The sequence below is a fragment of the Mytilus californianus genome, unplaced genomic scaffold (genome assembly GCF_021869535.1).
Source record: "Mytilus californianus isolate M0D057914Y unplaced genomic scaffold, xbMytCali1.0.p SCAF_10, whole genome shotgun sequence".
NCBI classification, from domain to species: domain Eukaryota; kingdom Metazoa; phylum Mollusca; class Bivalvia; order Mytilida; family Mytilidae; genus Mytilus; species Mytilus californianus.
The window spans coordinates 8,114,045-8,137,312 of record NW_026262582.1 but is presented as its reverse complement, the minus strand read 5'-3'; the positions used below and the strand labels follow the sequence as shown (position 1 = coordinate 8,137,312).

Below are 23,268 nucleotides of genomic sequence, written 5' to 3'. Positions count from 1 at the left end.
ATGTACTATAATATCTTGAGTCTAATTGGTATAACTGTAATTGAGACAAGTAATGGCTTTTGTATCCACAGTATATATTTTTGTGACTAGATACATAAGTATGCAGCTAAATAAGTTTGCATGATAATGAATTACGAACATTAGTTTTAATTATTACTTAGTAAACAGATTTATCTATCTGTAACTTATAAGTACATTTATATTTTACAGGGCTGTATTTACATATTCATATAGTTACTTCGTTTCGTCTGAATAAAAGTTACAGAACCCTAGATTGAAGTTAGTTATTTATTACTAAAAGCCTGAGGAAAACCGGCTTTTAAATTGGCGCCCAACGTACTTAGGAAGCTTTAATCAGTGACGAAGTAGAAACCAAGAATATATTCTGAACTGACAACGATAGTGAATCCGTACGGAAAAATTACATACGCAATACCGGAAACTGATCAGTGACGTATATCAACATAACCGGTTCATGAACTAGGACGACAAAGAACACATTTTTCGTTGGTTTCATCTTGATCAACAAACATTATTGCTGGATTTATTGAACATATTAGTATTATAGTAAGTTCATATATACTTATAATTAATTGCCTGATAATATACATTGTATAAATCTAGTTGTGTAGCATTTATCGTATGTAGAGACTTTAAAATAATTGAAATTGGTGTTTGAAAAATTTGTCCAATTTTTATTTTGTAAACATTACACACCGAAAAGCGTTAGCATTACTGACACTGAGTTAACATAAAACTCAATTGAATACAAGCATACAAGAGTCCTTTATTGAGATTTAATTCATATTTAGACATTTACATTAAGACTTTGTACTTTGTTTATTTGTTTGTTGTAACTTGACCCCCCCCCCCCCTAAAAAAGACCACACCCATATGTATAAGGTCAAGGTCAACCGGTAGTACACTGGATAAAGCTGTCTAGACATACACCACATGTAAACAAACACATTTATTTATACACAGAGAGTGACATACATCTAGAATTGGTATTTTGCATTGAATATTATACACATTGATTGTGTTTGAAATATTTATGTCACATTAAAGCAAAACCAGACTTTGTTAATTTACGCATACACTTTGATAAGTGAATACAGTCCAACTTTGTTTAGCACACATACATACATACATACATACATAGTCATAGGGTTCTTTGATTTTGATTGATATTAACAAAAATAAATTCAGACAGATTTTGTGAATTTTTGTTGTCGTGTGTATATGATATTTTTTGTGTGTGACTTTGTTTATTATCATTGTGTCATTTGTGTTTTATGTTGATTGTGCAAGTCCTATGTAGTATATAGTTGTTTACATGTATTAGTGTTGTATACTGTACATTGTGTTGTGTTGATTGTGTATATTTGTTTGTGAATTTAAAATTTCTGATTTGATTTAAAATTTAAAATTTAATTTTCAATTTAAATTTAGAAACATCAGATAAATTTATCATACAAGTTAAACATTTAAATAGTAACTTAATATATTAAAGTTAAAATTTGTACGCATAGTAGTTAAACTTGTTTGAGTGTAAAGTTGCATGTTCCTTTATAACAGGTAGTTCTTTAACAACTGCACCACCTATCCATACTCCTAAACTTTACCTATTGCATGTAATACACATACATCCATTTCAACTTCTGATTTTTTTTTCCCTGATTTTCTTGACTGTATTTTTTTCAGTATAGGATAGTTCTTAGGATTTTGATTCTGATTTAAGTTGACATTTGAGACTTAGACTTACTTGACAATTTGATTTGATATTCAGAGTAACATACTAGTAAGTATTGTTGTTTCATAGTTTTAGATTGTGAACGTAAAAGATTCACATATCTATTACACACTTTTGTAGGTAGAAGCAGATTATTTATATTATTATAGTTTGGTAGGTACATTTGATAAATTGTATATATATATATATATAGTATATTTTGATATACTGGGATTGAGATTAGATCTTTTTGATATTTGGTATATAGATTTTTTTTTTGATATTTGGTATACACATACACACTGATATGGCCAAGAAGGGAGAAACCGAGGAGGTCCCTATTGAACAACCTACTACTCCATTAGTTGAGAATCCACTACCTGCACTACATGAGATCATGGAAGCATTTGCCAAGACAGGAGTCAAACCAAAGGCTGATACACCTGAGGACCTAACTAAATGGATGATAGACTATCTAAAATCTACTGGAGCCATCAAGTTAGAACAGGTTAATCCAGAGCTGGTATTACCATCTCCACCTAAGGCACCACCAAGGGAAAAATCCAACAAAGTAGTAATGACGCACCCACCAAGGATTTCCAACTTTTCTGGAAACGAACCTAAGTCAGGGAACACCACCTATGAGTTATGGAAGCAGGAAGTAAAGTTGCTGATGAAACAGTCATATGAGAAGGAAGCCATCTTGAATGCTGTTCGAAGGTCACTAAGAGGGGAAGCTGGATATGCAGCCATGCGACTGGATTTAGATGCATCAGTTGAGGAAGTCATTCATAAGCTAGACTCTATTTATGGGAATGTCGACAAGAAGGAAGAACTTTTGGCAGAGTTTTATGGATCACGCAAAAAAGAAGACGAAACTGTCACCAGCTGGAGTTGCCGTTTAGAATCACTCATGGGACAGGCAGTAGAGAGAGGTATTGTTGGAAGACAGGATGTAGATGGTATGCTTCACTCCATGTTGTTGACTGGTCTGAGAACATCACTCAAGGTTATCTCAGGACACAAGTATGACACCATCAAGGATTTTGATGCACTGAGAGTTGCACTTCGCCAGATTGAGAATGATCACTTGCACCGAGAATTATTAAGCAAGCCTTCCAAACCACAAACCAGTAAAGCAGCAATTGAACAATCTGATGTTGAGGATATCAAAGGAATGATACAGCAGATGACAACTAGAATGGACAGTTATGAAAAGAAATTGGACCAACAAGAAACTCCCTGGCAACAACAACCATCCACATGGCAACAACCTACCTGGCAACCAAAGCCTTGGCAACAACACTGCAAGTAGGATGGCAACAACAGAGAGGTAGAGGTAGAGGATTTGGTAGAGGACAAGGACAACAACAGACACGTGATGAACCTCAATGTTGGAGATGTGGACAAACTGGACATTATAAAAGAGGTTATGCTGTAAGAATGGACCACAGCAGAAAGAATTTAAACGGCAAGAAGTCTATGAAGGGGGAGCATCCATAGGCTTATGTAGAAGTAGTGTTCCCAAAACCAGCTATGTAAAAGTACCACCGGGATTATTTGGTAAACCAAAAGAAACTAAAGTTTGTATTCAAGGCTTAGAAACACCTGCACTTCTTGATACTGGTTCCACCGTCTCAACTAACAGCGAATCTTTTTACAGGGAACATTTAACAACACCATTGAACAACATAACAACACTACTAGATATTGAATGTGCTGATGGCCAGAAACTACCATACTTAGGCTACATAGAAGCAGATCTACAAATACCAGGGTATAAACAGATACACTCATCTATCCTGTTAGTTACACCAGACAGTCGATACAATCAGCAAGTACATTATTACTAGGAACCAACACTCTGACATACTTTATGGAATCTCTCAGGAAGGACTTTGGAGAAAGATTTTTACAGACTAGTAAGCTGACTACATTCTGGTATCTTACATTCAGATGCGTAATACTTCAAGAAAAGGAACTAAAGAAAAACAACAACATCTTAGGTCTTATAAAGAATGCAGAAGTTAAAAAGATCATTGTACCACCGAACACTACCATCACATTGTCTGGATATGTTGACAAGGAAGTTCCATACCATACTACACCAGCTATGCTCCATCCTTGCAAATTAGCCAAAGATTCGGAAGACTTTGATGTTGAACCATCTTTGATTACATACCAACACCAACAGAACGGGACAGTGACTGTTACCATAGAGAATTTGACAACAAGAACACTGAGTATACCACCGAAGGCAATAGTATGTGAATTACAACCAGTCCAACTAGAACCTTCACCAAGTTTACCATCTGAAGAGGAAATTACTGACATTATGGAGAAGATAAAGATTACACAGTGCACATTAACAGATGAACAACTAGATGCAGGAGTTCAACTTCTACGCTCATACATGGACATCTTCTCCAAGACTGATGAGGACGTAGGTCGTACAGATATTGTGAAACATCGCATCGATATGACAGATGATAGACCTTTTAAGCAACGATACAGAAGAATCCCTCCATCAGTATATGAAGAAGTTAGAGATCATCTTCGACAACTCACACATGCAGGGATTATTAGACCATCTAAGAGTCCATTTGCCTCCAATGTAGTTCTCGCCAGAAAGATGGATAACAGCCTACGCCTGTGTGTTGATTATCGTCAGCTCAACAATAGGACGAAAAAAGATAGTTATAGTTTGCCGAGGATTGAAGACCTGCTTGATTGTCTCTCTGGAAGTACCTTTTTCAGTGAAGATCATAGATGGCGTATTATATCGACAGGTAACTATCAACGATGAAGTTAAACAACAGCTAGTACTTCCAGCAGCACGTGTTTTTACAACACTTCAGGCACTGCACAACGACATGGGACACCCTGGCAAAGACCGTACATTGTCATTATTGAGACAGATTTTACTGGCCTGGTATAGCCAAGGATGTTGAAGAATGGATAGCACATTGTGGAAGGTGCATTCGAAGAAAGACACTTCCAAACCAGAGAGCTCCACTAGTCAGTATTGAGACAACAACACCACTACAGCTAGTGTGTATGGACTACCTTACTTTAGAGCCATCCAAAGGAGGTCAACAGCACATCCTGGTCATAACAGATCACTTCACCAGATTAACTCAAGCCATTCCCACAAAGAACCAAACAGCAAAGACAACAGCTGAAGCCTTCTATCAACATTTCATTATGCATTATGGAATACCCGACCGGATACATTCAGACCAAGGGGCTAACTTCGAATCATAAAGGAGTTATGCAGTATGAGAGGGATGACCAAGTCACGTACCACCAGTTATCATCCGATGGGGAACGGGATGTGCGAAAGGTTCAACCGAACTCTACTTAACATACTGGGGACACTTCAACCAGACAAGAAGAAGAACTGGAAAGCTTATGTAGACCACTTGTCCACGCATACAACTGTACCAAGCATGAGTCTACTGGATTTCCACCATACTACCTTATGTTTGGAAGAGATCCCAGACTTCCAGTGGATGTAGCATTTGGCATAAGCAAAGAGACAGGATCCAAATACATCAAGGACCTCAGAGAACGTTTGGAATTTACGCACAACTTAGCTACTGAAGCGTCGAAGAAAGCACAACTGAAACAAAAGAAGAACTATGACACCAGAGTAAAGGGAGCTACCATCAAGAAAGGAGATTTAGTCCTGGTGAAGATAGTTGCATTTGAAGGCAAACACAAATTATCAGACAAGTGGGAGCAAGATCCGTATGTTGTACTTGAACAACCGAATCTGGACATACTAGTCTTCACAGTGAGAAAGGAGAGTGGAGAAGGACGTAAGAGGAACCTCCATAGAAACTTGCTGTTGCCAGTGGGTCACCTTGTAGAACCAACTAAGCCAGTACCTAAACCCAGAAAACGAACCAAGAAGGAACCACCGAAACCTGCACCTAGAATATCCAAGAAACCGAAGCAAATTATCCGGAATCATCTGATGATGAGGATATTATAGATATTATATTGGAACCATTAGTTGAGGATGACAGTGATTCAACCATCACTTCAGATATTACTCAGCCAGTTGTTATTCCAACAAGCAACGTGGATACAGAAGATGATTCTGAATCCGAAGGGTACGCCCACTCTCATGACACCATTGGGACAGATTCAGATATCAGCGACAGAAGGCCTTCACAAGAGGTGACCAGTGACAATCAGGAGAATATTTCTGACAGTTCGTCATCATCGTCACCTGTGAGTATTCGTCGGTCAACCAGAACAAAGAAAGCACCTGCTTGGATGACGTCAGGAAAATATAAGCTTTCTAAGAGTGCAAGTCACACCACCACTGCAGATTGGTTTCAGAGGGTTCAATGCCTTTCATCTTTAGCAGACACTCATTTATTTCATGGAAAACAGGCACAAGCAGCACAGGCAATTATTGATATCATTTCAACAACAACCACACACAGGAAATGACGGGACGTCATTTCACGGCTGGAGGGAGTATGTGATAGCATGTTATTTTATGTATTTTATGTATTTTGTATATTTTTATATTCTTAGTATTTAGTATTAGTACATACTTGAATAAAGTTATATTGTTAGCTTATTAATTACATTTTGTAATTAAGGATTAGCATTGTGTATTATTCTATTTTAACTTATTGACATGGACTATTGACGGAAGAATTCTCATCTCATGTTTTGGTTAAGTCTGATTTCACTGTAGTTAGTACTTTATTTTCACGGTTGATTTGAGCGCTATCGTACATTTCTTCTATTGGTCAGTACTTTTGGCGGTTTAATTCTTTTTGTTCTAGATCTTATGGGAAGACATCTTGTGGTCAACACCTATATATTTACCTGTCTGCAATTTAACAACTTGAAGAAATTAATATCTTAAATAACAATTCTGTGATTGGACAGTTTCTTATATAAGGTCAGTCTTATTCTTTCTTTATTAATTTTGCAATAACTATCCAAAAGTTCATATTTTACACGTATGCATGTTTAGATTGAATGTCGAGAACGAGTGTTAAATTTTATAACAAAAGAGATCGTAAATGTATTTAAAACATAAGAAGAGTAGAATTTTACGATCAGATATAATCATACTTCATTAACCTATTTAAATCTGGTATAATAATTTAAAGATAAAACTTTACGTATAAAAACTGAATGAATGCACGTATCGAGCGGCCCGGTATGAATGCGGTAATTTTTAAAGGTTAATCGAATTAAAGTAAATATATCTTAGAGCTAAAAATAGATATCTAGGTTTAATATTGATTTTTATAGTAAACATGAGTTTGTACTATAAACAATAAATAATGCTTAACAAAGATTTATAATAATCATTTTTGTTATACAGGTATATTTAAACCTTGCCAAAGATGTAGTATTCGATATCTTATGGTTTATATGGAAATGTGCCACTTGCACGATATGTGAGGTAAGCTAAGTGTATTTGTATTCTTGTTTCGCTTAGCTTTAGTTTTTAATATTTGCTTTGCTATATTGTTACTTTTTGTGCTTATTTGCTTTTTGATTTAACCAAGCACGCAGCTTACGTTTTTGTGTAGTTTATGTTACCAACACAAGTAATATTTATAGTAGACATTGGTATGAGACAGCATATGAGAACATGTACTATAATATCTTAAGTCTAATTGGTATAACTGTAATTGAGACAAGTTATGGCTTTTGTATCCACAGTATATATTTTTGTGACTAGATACATAAGTATGCAGCTAAATAAGTTTGCATGATAATGAATTACGAACATAAGTTTTAATTATTACTTAGTAAACAGATTTATCTATCTGTAACTTATAAGTACATTTATACTTTACAGGGCTGTATTTACATATTCATCACGATTCACGAGTTGAATTTTTTGTCAATCACGATTCACAGAAAATACATTTCCCTGATCACGGATCACGAAAATATAAAAAAAAATAAATCTGTAGAAAAACGGATCACGTTAGCGAAAATGCGCCGATCACGAAGAACGAAAATAACCCATCAGGCCCCTCATGTATTGATCTGTTTATCATATGATTTAACAAAATCAGATTCTAGATATATTAGGGGACAACCATTTGATTCTGAGTTGGGGGCCTGGCAGATTTTAGAAATAAATATTCTGTCCCCCATTTAGATGAAAATAAATAATCTTGTCTTATCACAAATGAAAATAAATATTCTGGCCCCAAATACATTTTTGTATTCATTTACAAAGGTATCCAATATTAACAGAAAATCTGGAACGAAGTATTATCAGTTGTTGTTTTGAAGGGATACGCAGTGAACAAATTTAATTTCGTTTATGAAATCTAAAAAAAATAAATAAAAAAAATAGACTCGCTACTCTCGCCAGAGATTTTACCATTTTGGGTAATGAGACCCTTCTTTTCGTGGATCCACCCTCGATTGTAATGGTATTATATTTTCATATTAATAGAATATATATATATATATTCGAGACTTCATTTTGACTGCTCTATTTGTTTGAAGTTGTATGTGTATAATATATAAAGGTGATCTGTATCACAAAAGATAAATTAAAATTACTTTCCGGGTGAAAGTTGATGCTGAGGGGTGACGAAGAGGGGCAGGTTTGGAGTCAATTTGGGGATGATCAGAAAATAAATATTCCTACCCAGGCGGAGTGAACATAAATAATCTGGCCGCTTTTATATTTGAAATAAATATTCTGACCTCATAAAATTTGCTAGCTCCCTCTCCCATCTCCCCTCAAAACTAGATGATCGTACTCTAACAGACTGCTGCTTATCCCTCTTACTGGCGCTTATTTAATGTGGTTATATTTCGTATCATGTCAGGGAATACAGCAACTTGACGTCATATTTCCACCTCAGCCGTCATTCGATATATGACGTCGCGCCCTGATGACGTAACATTGGAGACTTATTGAAGCCTCGGAAAAATATTAAACTATATGATCTTTAGTCTTTTATTTGAAAGACATGCGATAATGAATAAGTAATTGCATTAATCAAATATATGGACACATGTGTCCTTCCGGCAGCTTGAAGAGTGTCAAAATCATTGTCGTCTTCTGAAATTTCAAGCGGGTAACAACTGAGGAGTTCCGGAAACAATCTCGAGATGTTCCAAAAGGGGTGCGATGTGTGGTATGCGATGCAGGGTAGATGATACAGACTGGAGTCAAGAACCTTTATTACATATACAAAATTTCTGTATTTAGTACTAATTATATGATAAAGATTGATAATTCACATTTCACACACTCAGGTTATTACGTCAATAAATATACGTTTAGATTGGAATTTCCCCTGTTATTGTTTCACTAACATTGTGAAAATCGGAAAATTGTTAAAATGGTCTGTAGTTTGAATACTTAAGGTAGATCATAAGTATATATTTCTTGAGATAGAATTTTCTTATACTTTGCCAAAATGAGATTTTACTATGCTTTTTTTTAAAATATAATAAAAAGTATGGGTCACCGTGCTATTTTCCAAGCTATGAGTCGTTGAAAATTGCCTAAATTTGGTTAGAATGTTCATGAAAAAACTCATTTGTGTGCTTAAAAAAAAATCTAAGAGATAGAATTTTGAAATAAATTGTGAGAAGATAGGTTTTATAATATGTTTTAAGAAAATGAAAAAAAGACATTTCAAGCGGATAACAACTGAGGAGTTCCGGAAACAATCTCGAGATGTTCCAAAGGGGGTGCGATGTGTGGTATGCGATGCAGGGTAGATGATAAAGACTGGAGTAAAGAACCTTTATTACATATACAAAATTTCTGTATTTAATACTAAATATATGATAAAGATTGATAATTCACATTTCACACACTCAGGTTATTACGTCAGTAAATATACGTTTAGATTGGAATTTCCCCTGTTATTGTTTCACTAACATTGTGAAAATCAGAAAATTGTTAAAATGGTCTGTAGTTTGAATACTTAAGGTAGATCATAAGTAAATATTTCTTGAGATAGAAATTTCTTATACTTTGCCAAAATGAAGATTTTACTATGCTTTTTTAAAAAATATAATAAAAAGTATGGGTCACCGTGCTATTTTCCAAGCTATGAGTCGTTGAAAATTGCCTAAATTTGGTTAGAATGTTCATGAAAAAATACATTTGTGTGCTTAAAAAAAAATCTATAAGATAGAATTTTGAAATAAATTGTGAGAAGATAGGTTTTATAATATGTTTTAAGAAAATGAAAAGAAAAAATGGTGTCACCGAACTTGTTTTCTTGCTACAAGTAAAAATTGAAATTTTCCCTATCAGTCCAGTATATAATTTTTACTAAAAGAGTTATCTCCCCTTAAATGGCTTATTTGACAAAATTGATTCTAAAAACACAAAATTTGATATTTGTGTAAATATTTTGAGTTATACAATAAATCACCAAGTTTTCTTTATATAAATAAACAGTCTAACCAATAAATTGCAAATCTGTCTCCAAATTTGCAGATTTGGGCAAATAACTAGACCGATTTTGTACTGGGATTATACAATCCAAGATGGCGATATACCATGAATCTACCTTAAGGGCATACGATACAGTTACAGGGGGGGGGGGAGGGGGGGGTAATGACGTTGCTAACGTAAAATGTTACTTTCGCGACGTCATCCTGTAACATATCGGGAAAAGATGCATTTTTCGACTGATTTTTATCATTCAGACTGATTTAATTTGAAAACGAGTTCATAGACTCCTCTTTTTTAAAATGACATAAGGTTTGACTACTTACAGTTGGAAAGCAGGTCACGGTTTGACCCCAAGTCTATCAGCAACAATAGAGTCATGTGACCGTGAAAATTCCGTAAAACTACGGATGAGACAAACCTCACTTTTACTCACTAAAATACCACTGTCATGGTAAAAACTTATTGATCAAAATAATCTTGAATATACATAGTTTTAACTCGTCAAAACTTACACATCAACTCAAAGTCCTTTATTCTTTATTTTATCTTCAAACTTGAAGTTTGTGTGAAAATTGTCAAAGCTCCTGATCGAAAAATCGAAATATTTTCGAGGAAACTAAAAATGATGGGCTGAATTTGAATTTAATAAAGCATCTCATTAAGACAAACACTCGATATGAATATTTAGGCAATACAGTTTTGGATACGCAAACGTCAAGTTATGTTCAACACGAAGCGGTGGTTTTTTTTGCCGATTTGTGCAAGTGGTTATCTCCCCTTGATATCACCAGTCAAAAATAAAAACCCACCAAAATGAATAAAAAGGAGTTTATTTTACAAAAATCAAGAAGAAAATAAAAGAAAGTCGATTAACAACTATGTTATTATAATATTAAGAAGAGATACTTCTCTACTTTTCAGAGAAGGATTACAGGTAAAAATTAAAAGATAAAAAATTGGTAAAAATTAGATCTAGAAACCTAGCTGAATTGATATAAATTAGCTCTGGCTGATGAAATTTACTTTCAGTTTGCAATTTTTATAATGGGATATGGGATCACCCCTAATGGATTTTTTAACTACTTCTCACAATGTTTAATGCAATAAAACATACTGTATACAATTTAAATAATATTTCTGAAAAAAAATAGTACTGACCATTTCAATGATATTTTATATTTTGATAAAGTGGGACCAAGAGTCAAAATTTAGTTTCTTCAAAGTAAAAAAGCCTTTTAACTCAAGCCTATGTTTCTTAGTTGAACAGTACAGTACTGCCTAGAAAATATCCTACAGAAAAAGGAAAAGTTTACCAAAAAAATGACAAAAATTCTGTAAAAAAATAATGCTTAAAATTATAAGTGAAAGTGACATAATTTTGAATTTTAAAATCATTATTATTGTAAAATTCAACTATTCAGTAGGACAACCGGAAGCGCCTGAGTATTGATTTCGGTGCTCAGTGATACGGTTCATTAGACGACGTTGTCAACACGTAATGGCGGCCATTGTTTGACGTTGGATTTGGCATACCATGCTGTAAAGATGCATTTATGACATTCTTGGATGCTAAAACTTAATGCCATACAACATAATAGGTAAAGGATTATTTCAGTACTAGTTATACCGAGTTAATTATTTTCAAATAAGTAGGATCCCAAAAAATGATTTAAACGGCAAAAATAAAGTGTAAAATTATATGAAACATGAAAATTGAAATCCCATTTTTCATCATTTCCTTTTAATATATTGAATACACTATTTACACCAACCACTGGTGAATTATATTCGGATTTCGGTCTTAGGTATCCGTCCTTGTCTCCGGGAATATTATACCCACACAAGTTGTCAACATCCGTTTTCAAACTGTTCAAAGTGTTCTTCACAATCTCCCTGGAAAATATTCACGCTATCACTTCGTGCTCAGATAATAGAACATTGTTAACCTCTAACAGCAAATACGGACCAAAATTAATCAAATTTGAAAGCACGGATGATCACGTGTAATGCCGACTGTAAGTTCTCTAAAAAGGGGGTAATTTCTCCCCCAAATACACATGAATTTTGCTGACCGTCTCAAATTCAACTCAAAAGTCCATTATCAAATCAGAGGCGTCCCATTTCATATACACCAAAATTTAATATTTAAAAAAACTTTCATTACTATATTACATATACTGTAAATTCAGAAATTATTGCGTGCATTTATTATTGCGTTGTTATCATTTTAGACTAAAATACGATTTTAATTGTTGCGATATTGAGAAAAATCCTGTTTAATTCATAAAACAAATTTTAAAATGCGAGTTTAAATTATTGCGATTATAACCGTGTCGCATTTTTCGCAATAATAAAAACATCGCAGTAATATAAACATCGCAATAATATCTGAATTTACAGTCATACAAAGGGAAATCAATCACAAGCACTTGTTTCTGTCAATGGGGGGTTCACTATCCATACTCATACGAACATTTTTATTTTTATGTGGGTGGGTGGGTAGGCAGAATTTAAGGGGACATTATATTCATCTTCTTTTTATACTATTATGGCTTATTAATTTTTTTTTCAATCTGTACACAATTGTTCTTTCCTTTTTATTGGACAAAATATTCTTGTTCATCCTGTGTCAGCACTCTTGTCAGAGCAATGTTTATTTTATGTTCGATTATTACCATGACTACATGGACATGTACCAGATCTTTCCCATAAAAAAATTAATTAAGATAGTCATCCTCTAAATCATAACTCTGAAATTATAAAAGAAATTTACACATTGAAATTAACCAATCACCCACCCATTTGAAAAGCTTGTACACATGCTGCTTTGCATTACATGAATCCCCAGAAACTAATTAATTTACAATTTCTTTATACATGTTATGTCTGACATGTTATATTCTTCCAATGATTATATACACAATCTAATTAGAAATGATTATCCATTAACAATATTACTTTCTCAAACTTCATTAATATAGTCAAATTCAAGGTGTCAATTTAGTGACAATACAGTCATGACAGTGGTGGTTCCAGGATTTAAATTAAAATGAAACTGGGTTGTGAGTGCCCCCAAAATGTATAAAATTTCAGCTTGCATTGTACACTGTACAATAGACATGTTATGATCCTATGATGTTTATGCAAACTATTAAATATAAAAATGTTATCAAAAGGTTTGGTATAACATAAATTTGCTCATTAATTCGTGTACACTATGGAAGTGGACCCCTCCCCCCTTATTCCCATGTATACCTTGGCCTTATATGAATGTAGTGTGTATGTGTGACAACTAATGTGAACTCATAAATGGTGGGGTGCTATCACATGGTTGGAAGCAAGATCAGATCCTATACAGCCACTGCAACAACCAAGCTGAATAGAGTCTCATACTCCTACCGCCATGTATAACCACATAGACATAGGTTGAGGAAAACATAATACAGGTTTGGGCGAATAACCACAGTTTTATTAATCTTTGCATCATATATAAAGACAATTAACAATGAAACAATAATATTTTCATTTTGCACAAACAGTCTTTGAAAAATCTGTGGTACTCCAAATGAAACGCCCAAACCAAATAGTAGAAAGTAGAAGTTACTGAGGAGGGCTTTAGCCAAAGACTTCATCACTTGTTGTCGGTAGGAAAAGGAAGGGTCCAGATACCTTTTGTATGTATCACTTTTCCAGTCACCTTGGGCTTGTATTAATTCCCCTTGAATCCCACATTGAAAGGCAAATGATGCTCCACCCCTGCAAAAACTATGGCCTGAATACTGTGTTGGGTCAATGCCTATTTCCTTCAAAGAAGCTTTTAACCTGGTAAGAAAGCTAGAGTGAGTTAGAGGAACAATCTGTCCACCTTCTTTGAATAAAAATGCAGGACATGAGGCTATACTAGATGGGACTAGCTTAAAACTTAACATTAAGGCCTGAGCTGGACAAAGTGGAAAATTTTTAATAGCCGGTAATGGTACCTCCAATGACCTTTCAGAGAACTGAATAGTTTTAGTCTTACTAAGATGTAATATAACACCTTCAGGGTGAAATTGAATATTTTGTCTGCTTAAATGCCTATTTTGATCAAAGTCTTGTAAAGATGGCACATACAAATTAGATTTCCTGAAAAAGGAAAAGAGGGCAACAAGGCAAGCTGCCCAAAAAGTCACATCTTTGGTGTTGTTAACATTAATAGTGCCAAAAATTTGAAACAAAATTTTTGGAGTTATAGGTAATTTTGCTTGCCTTGCATCGCCTAAAACCCGCCTTGCACCTTTCAGCACATTAGTGATATAGTGATGGTCAATGGGGGATGGCTGATTTGCCTCCAAATGTAAAATTCTAACAATAGACAAATAATTACATATAGAATTGTATTGAAGGCGACAGGATAAATGTGCAATATATCTAGCTAAATTATCCCTAGTTAATGGAATTAAAGGTATTTTTATCAATTTATAAAAAGCTACATAAGACTTTTAATAAGTCAAATATGTCTTTTTAGTTGACTCTGCATAAGTGTGACACCGGAAATTGAGGACAATGTCATCAAGAGCTGCTTTCTCCCTGGAGCCCGGTAACCCTAGACAAAAGAAAATCAAGGGAGTTACCAGACATATGTGATTTTAGATCATGCACATACAAAGGACAAGGCAAATAAAAACGCATAAACGATTCACACATAGAGCGCACATGCAAACGAGAGATCATATCAGCTAATACATTTTCCTTCCCTGCAATATGTAAGGTTTTGATATGAAAATAATATTTTGCAGACACCCAAAACAATGCTCTTAAATATGACATCAAGACTGAATTTTTTGATGTACATTTATTCAGACAGTTAACTGTTGCTGCATTGTCACAAAAAATTATAACTCGCTTATTTCGCCATGCGCTCGCCCAACGCTTTGCTGCAAGGACAATAGAAAATGCTTCCAATTCATTTATATGCAAATTAGAAGCAAAGGGAAAATCTTTTCCCCAGTTAACATAAAACCAATCATTTTCATAAAAGCCACCAGCTCGTGATCTACATGCATCTGTTGCAACAGATGTCAGTGGTAACCGGTCCAAAATTAGAGATTTCCCGTTAAAAGTGGACATAAAATTATGCCACCAAAGAATGTCATCCGCAATATCGCCTTTAAGATTCGCCTTATGCCAGTCTCGCTTTAATCGTGTAATGCTATTTATGATACGCCGAAGAAAAACTCTTCCGCCACGTACCACTGCAGAAGCCCAATTTAATTTCCCTGCAAGGGATTGCAATTGCTTTTTTGTCACATGCGCACGCTTTGAAAACTCAGCTAAATCCGCTTTTAGCTCTGCTAGCTTTTTGCTTGGAAGTCGAACTTCCATTTTCAATGAATCTATTTCAACACCCAGAAAAGTAAGTTGTTGACATGGATCAACAACCTTTGACCAACTTATAGAAAACCCTAATGCCCTTAGCATAGTAATAAGTAAATTCATACCTTCCCTGCAGCGTGTTTTAGTTTTCTCGCAGATGAAAAAATCATCTAAGTAAGCAACAGTGATAAAATCCCTGCGTGACATCATACGTCTTACAGCCTGAGACAAACGATGAAAGATACTAGGGGCTAATTTTGAGCCAAATGGGAGTTTGCGATCAAATAATGTGTATTCTTTCCCATTAGGAAAATTCCTTCGAAAGCCAGTGACTTTTTGACTAGCTTCACTTATTTTAACAGATCTATACGCGGACTTCAAGTCCACTTTTGACATGTAACAGTTGGGGGTTACAAGTTTAATAGCATCCTCAATAGTCTGAAATTTTTGTTTTGAAATTTCCCCCGCAAAATCATTAACTGCTCTGCCAGCAGGCCTACTACAATCATGAATAAGCCAAACACCTCCTTCTTGTTTGGAAATTACACCAAGTGGACTAATTATTTTTGGGGGGCATGTTGCAAGAACATAATTGCCATTTTCAATTTCTACCAAATTCTGATCATGAGCTTTACTATAAAGAGGACTTGAAGGCATAGCAGATGGATGATTTTTTGCCTGAACTTTGGGAGGAATGTCTAAAGACTCTACTATATCGAATCCAAATTGAATGCCATGTAAAATGAAATTTTTATCAAAATCATCTTGAATTTCTTTTTCCAATACTGACAAATTAAGGTCACGCAAATCTTTACCACAATTCCTGGTTTTTTGCAAGGTTTCGTGAAGAATGAGTGTGGGCAGGATGTTTGTTAGCACAACCAGGTACAGCGCATACATGCTCAAACCTACAGGCAGACATGAAACACCCCTTTCTGCTATTAAATCGCTTACATATTTCCCTACCCCCTGATGTATGTGATGCATACTGTATATCATGCTTAACAAAAGGTTTTGGGGCGGATGTCTGAGGTTTAGCAAAATTTTTTGGTCTCAAGTACGCTGATTGTAAATGAGGTACATCTGTCCCCCAACGAAACTTATATTGCTTCTGCAGTTGCCGGTACTGCCTATCAAAAAAGAAAACTGAAACCATCTCACATGTGACTATAAGATCTAAAATTCTAGCGGTATATGAAAGATAATCCAGAATCTGGGCATGTGGCAATTCGCCTAAAGATAAAAGCTTGTACATAATAGACAAGTTGGCTCTAGACCATTGACATAAATTAAAGGCCTCCAATTTTGGCTTGGCAGGGCCGGACTTGAAAACAAGTTGCCCCCAGATGCATCTGACAAAAGCTTTTCCTCAGACATACCCGTCCCCGACATATGCATTTGAACAAAATCAACAATATCATGATAAATAATGGACACATCAGTAAAAGAAGATTTAAAAAATATTTGCGGGTCTTTCCACGAAACAATATTATTAACAGAGTCAAAGTCATTGGTACCTGTTTGCCCAGAATTTCACAAACTAGAAATATGTCCTTGCACATCCTTGTTAGTGTTTGTAGCATCTAATAAGTCGGCCAAAGGCTCCGACTGTTGAGTTTGTAATTCTTTGATAACTTCTGATGTGTATGTCAGTACTTCCTGTTTGCACTGGCACGCCATCTACCGGAACGTCATTGGTCTCGGTTTGAGGTTGGGATTCCGGAAGTGTTCCTGTCGTGCTCGCGTCGTTCATTGAGAAGGTCGCCTTCACCGCCCGCAATACCAATCTTTGTTGTCCTATTGGAATTTTAGATTTCGTCAGGTCTTCCGGACACACTAAGGATAGAGCCTCCATTGAATCATAGCCAAGTTTAATCAATTCCGCCGCAGTTAAGTCATTAATTTTCTTGGACGCCGCCCAAATCTTCACTCTTTCAATATCCGACATATCAGAGGACGCGTGTGCGATATGCTCGTTATCCGGCATAATTGCTGTGTGTTTGAACAAAATCAAAGTTATTCTTAGAAAATAAAAATAATGCGTATAACGATAGTCTAAAGATGAATAAAGTTACTCAGGTCGTTGACATCTTGTGTCGCACAAATCAGAAACGCCTCCACAAAAATAACATCTATTGCAGGCAGCTGCACAATCTAGTCGAAAAATCCAATTTAATTGGGTTATATTGCCATTGCAGTTTTTTATATTTCTTGCCACATAACGAATTTCAGCTTTGGACAGAAGATACCAGCTTGGAATTTTCAAAATGTTTCTAATTTTCTGTTCTGCACGATCGTAATCACGTTCACTCATATTTAAACATAGAGTTAACAAAAATATAGAATTAAATCCTTGTATTATAATCCATATTCACACAAAAACGATGTGTATAAAACTAGAAATGTTTCTGCCAAAAATTAAAAATGTCTGCATACGCCGCTGGTAAATTTGAAAATGAATAATTGCGCTCTTGTTAAAACAAGATCCACTAATTAGTGCCCTGATTGGATAATTCAAATAAATACCGGGCCCTGATTTGGCTAATGTCTTAGTAACCTAAATAGCAACTTAATTAATTAGTAAGGGCTGCAGATACTGGGAAAAACTCAATCTGATTGGTTAAATGCAATTGTATCTCTTAACAACATATTAGATCAAGTTCCCCCTATATTAATACTTCATTTAAATAAAGTGAACACCTTGTTAAACCTAAAAATTATTTTTCAAGACTTTTGAAATGTTTTCTTTGTCTGAAACTTTTATGTACATGTATTGAGCAAAAATGCTGGGATCATAATTATCTATAATACTTAATAAATACATGTATTTTCTTGGTAATTTATTTGGCAAATGTGTATTCATGTGTTGATAATAACAATGCAAAGTTTAATTTTGCTTTGAATAATTTAGTAAATAAACATTAATATTAATTGTATGTAAATTTGCTTTATATTTACAGGATGGAGAAAGATGTTCACTATGGATCAAAAATTCAAAACAGAGGACCTTTTTATTCAAACAAATTAAAAATACTTGTACATGTATGATATTCTGTACATACAACAAGAAAACAGTAATCAAATGGAATGTCCAGTGAGGTTGAAAGCAAAATTTATTTTTGTTAACAGAAAACAATAGGACTACAATATATTTAGGGTAAGTAATCCAGAATTGTCTGTTTAAATAGGGTTACAAAAGTGGGTTATTGACAATGTGCTATGATTTCAATCCCACAAATATGAAACAAAAACATAATATACATGGTATTTAAACTGTTTTCATAAGGAAACAGACTGAAAATATTCTGCATTTAACAGTCAGACATGAAAGTTGCCAATGTAATAAATTGGGATTGGAACTTAAAATTTATAGGATATAGGCCAAGAAATCATTCAGACTTTAAGGCCAAATGGTCTACTTTTAATAGTTTAAAGATTTTATTCTATTATCTATGCTGTATAAATGTCAATATTGTTTCATTTGGATTTAAAACCTAATTTCAAGAATGAAGGGTACAGTAATTTAAAATTAATTTAAATGATTAAAAACAATACAAGGGAAGTAACTCTTACAAGATGTGCATTATATCCTAATGAAGTGGTTTAATGAATTTGTCCATTTTTTCAAATAAGAGAATGACTAAAGCAGACTGTATTGGGGTCATAGATTGCCATAACAATGAAATACAATATATTATAATTATCATTCTTCATTACGTTTTGATTGAATTAACAAACTTTAATTTAATAGCAAAATATTTTCTTTTTTCAGTACACAACACATCGTGTCAGAAGAATAATTTTACTGGAGGATAAAAAAATTTATACCTGGAATCAGCAATTTACAAAATGTATACGAAATTTATTAAGAGAGATATATTCATGTACAGAATGGTAACCCCACCAAATAACTCAGGTGGTTCAAGTGATTATTAGCAGACATTTTTGTTGAACTAATGCAGGATTAAATAAATGAAGCTTTAGCAGACTATGGGCTCCATAATGTAGTAAAAAGAGGATTTTTAAATATGACAGACTCATTAACATTAAAATGTGCATAAGTGAAATGTTACAATATTTAGTAAAAAATTCAGATTATTGACTCAGTTGTTTTCATGAAATTTTTTATCAAAGCAATATCACTGTTATATAATTAATAAGATTCCATATGTTTTATTTTACCGGTATACTTTTGACAACCGAATATATCATCCCTCAGCTCTGGCCTCAAGTGTTTCCCTTTTATTAGCTCACCTGGCCCGAAGGGCCAAGGTGAGCTAATCTCATCACTTGGCGTCCGTCGTCCATCGTCGTCCGTCGTCGTCGTTAACTTTTTACATTTTGAACTTCTCAAGAGAACCACTGAATGGAATGAAACCAAACACGGCATGAATGTTTCTTATGAGGTGCTGACCAAGTGTTGTTACTTTGAAGCCGACCCATCATCCAAGATGGCCGCCAGCGGGGGACTTAGTTAAACATAGGACTCTATGGGAAATACATACAAATGTCTTCTTTTAGAGAACCACTGAATGGAATCAAACCAAACATGGCATGAATATTCCTTATGAGGTGCTGACCAAGTGTTGTTACTTTGAAGCCGATCCATCATCAAAGATGGCCGCCAGCAGGGGGACTTAGTTTAACATAGGACCCTATGGGAAATACATACAAATGTCTTCTTTTAGAGAACCACTGAATGGAATGAACCCAAACATGGCATGAATGTTCCTTATGTGGTGCTGACCAAGGGTTGTTACTTTGAAGCCGATCAATCATCCAGGATGGCCGCCAGCGGGGGACTTATTTTAACATAGGACCTATGGGAAATACATACAAATGTCTTCTTTGAGAGAACCACTGAATGGAATGAAACCAAACATGGCATGAATGTTCTTTATGAGGTGCTGACCAAGTGTTGTTACATTGAAGCCGATCCATAATCCAAGATGGCCGCCAGCGGGGGACTTAGTTTAACATAGGACCCTATGGGAAATACATACCAATATCATCTTTTAGAAAACCACTGAATGGAATGAAACCAAACATGGTATGAATGTTCCTTATGAGGTGCTGACCAAGTGTTGTTACTTTGAAGCCGATCCATCATCCAAGATGGCCCCGTAGCGGGTGACTTGGTTTAACATAGGACCCTATGGGAAATACATACAAATGTCTTCTTTGAGAGAACCACTCAATGAAATGAAACCAAACATGGCATGAATGTTTCTTATGAGGTGCTGACCAAGTGTTGTTACTTTGAAGCCGATCCATTATCCAAGATGGCCGCCAGCAGGGGAATGAGTTTAACATAGGACCCTATGGGAAATACATACAAATGTCTTCTTTTAGAGAACCACTGAATGGAATGAAACCAAACATGGCATGAATGTTCCTTATGAGTTGCTGACCAAGGGTTGTTACTTTGAAGCTGATCCATAATCCAGGATGGCCGCCTGCTTGGGACTTAGTTTAACATAGGACCCTATGGGAAATACATACAAATATCTTCTTTTAGAAAACCACTGAATGGAATGAAACCAAACATGGCATGAATGTTTCTTATGAGGTGTTGACCAAGTGTTGTTACTTTGAAGCTGATCCTTTATCCACGATAGCCGCCAGCGGGGGGACTTCCTTTAACATAGACTCTATTGGAAATACATACAAATGCTTCTTCTAGAGGTGCACTGAATGGAATGAAACCAAACATGGCATCAATGTTTCTTATGAGGTGCTGATGAAGTGTTGCTACTTTGTTGCTGATTTACTGTCCAAGATGGCCACCAGGATTTTTTTATTAAATTGCAGGGCCAATATTAAACCAAATTTAGCCTTACTCATTATTATGGTATCTGTTATGATTTTAATCTATTTTAACATGATTTCCAAAACTAAAGTAGAATCAGGTGAGCGACACAGGCTCTTGAGAGCCTCTAGTTTTGTATGAGTGTAATTTACAGAAAGCTCACTTTGCTTTTGGCGAATTCAAGTTTTGCCTTTCCAGAATTATTGGACTTTATTCATGGAAAATTAGACATTTGCCCATATGTTGTAGAAGAACAATTTTGCTTTAATACTTTTTCAAGAAATTGTATCACAAGGCTAGATTTGATCAAATAATCTCACTTTTGAATATTTATCACATATCACATACTTAAATAATCTAGTATGCTTAGATTGATTGCCTTCACTTTTGTCCTGTTGTTGAAATTGAGTGAAATAATTTGATTATTTTATCCCTATCAATTTGGGGTTGCCTGGGGATCTGTGTCCCATTGGGACCGGCATTTAACACTGAATAACTATATCCTATCACAAGTTATGATACAGCCAACCATATAACATAGCCCCTGGCACTGAAAGGAGAAAAGAGGTGCACAACATACAAACATATATTTCATATGGCTAGCTTCATTGTATCCTTTGAATATTTCATTGATTTTTTGTCGAGCCTGCGACTTTTGTTGCAGAGAGCTCGACATAGGGATAGTGATCCGGCGGCGGCATTAGCTAACTTCTTAAAAGCTTTATATTTTAGAAGCTAGAAGACCTGGATGCTTCATACTTTGTATATAGATGCCTTATGTTACGAAGTTTCCGTCTATTATATGTCCATTGTCCTTCACCTCATTTTCATGGTTCAGCGACTACTTGAAAAAAAAAGTCAACATCTTTTGTAATGTTAATTTCTTTCTTATTATGAGTAATATGATAACTATATTTAGTATATGCGTACCTTGCAAGGTCTTCGTGCCCGTCAGACAATTTTCATTTGACCTCGACCTCATTTCATGGATCAGTGAACAAGGTTAAGTTTTCGTGGTCAAGTCCATATATCAGATACTATAAGCAGTAGGTCTACTATATTTGGTATATGGAATGATTGTAAGGTGTACATGTCCAACTGGTAGGTGTGATCTGACCTTGACCTCATTTTCATGGTTCAGTGGTCAAAGTTAAGTTTTTGAGTTTTGGTCTTTTTTTCTAATCCTATATGCAATAGGTCAACTATATTTGGTGTATGGAAATATTTTATGATGTACATGTCAGTCTTGCAGGTTTTATTTGACCTTGACCTCATTTTCACGGTTCATTTCTCAGTATCAAATTTTTGTGTTTTGGTCTGTTTTTCTTCAACTATAAACAATAGATCAACTATATTTGTTGTATGGAAGGATTGTAAGGTGTATATGTCTGTCTGACAGGTATCATCTGACTTTGACCTCATTTTCATTGTTCATTGGTCAATGTTAAGTTTTCATGGTTAAGTTTGTTTCTTAGACACTATAAGGAATAGGTCAACTATATTTAATGCATAAATTGATTGTAAGGTGTACATGTCTGTCTGGCATGGTTCATCTGACCTTGACCTAATTTTCATGGTTCATTAGTCAATGTTAAGTTTTCTTGGTTAAGACTGTTTCTTAGAAACTATAAGCAATAGGTCAAGTATGTTTGGTTTATTGAATGATTGTATGGTGTACATGTATTTCTCATTTGGTTGATCTGACCTTGACCTCATTTTCTTGGATCTTGTTAAGTTTATGTGTTACTTGTAGTAAAGCTTAATATTTAGGACTATCAACATAAAATCAATGGTTAGTAAAGAAGGTGAGGCATTTCAGCGTGTGCACCCTTGTTTTTCAGTAGTTATTTATTAAAGGTATTACAGTTCCCTTTCAGTTTGCCTGCTTAACTAAGACATGATTACAGTTCCAATATAAAAATAAGAAGTTGGGGTATGATTGCC

The 23,268-nt window shown here is 34.9% G+C and overlaps 2 long non-coding RNA genes across 2 annotated transcripts; both read left to right on the top strand.

The window, feature by feature from the left end:
* Positions 1-376: 376 nt before the first annotated feature.
* On the top strand, positions 377-7,173 carry LOC127719037 (uncharacterized). The gene is made up of 2 exons (XR_007990126.1): positions 377-567; positions 7,092-7,173. It is a non-coding gene; the product is annotated as an uncharacterized LOC127719037 (long non-coding RNA).
* Positions 7,174-11,901: 4,728 nt separating this feature from the next.
* LOC127717551 (uncharacterized) lies at positions 11,902-19,613 on the top strand. The gene is made up of 3 exons (XR_007989231.1): positions 11,902-12,175; positions 18,476-18,672; positions 19,288-19,613. It is a non-coding gene; the product is annotated as an uncharacterized LOC127717551 (long non-coding RNA).
* Positions 19,614-23,268: the final 3,655 nt, after the last annotated feature.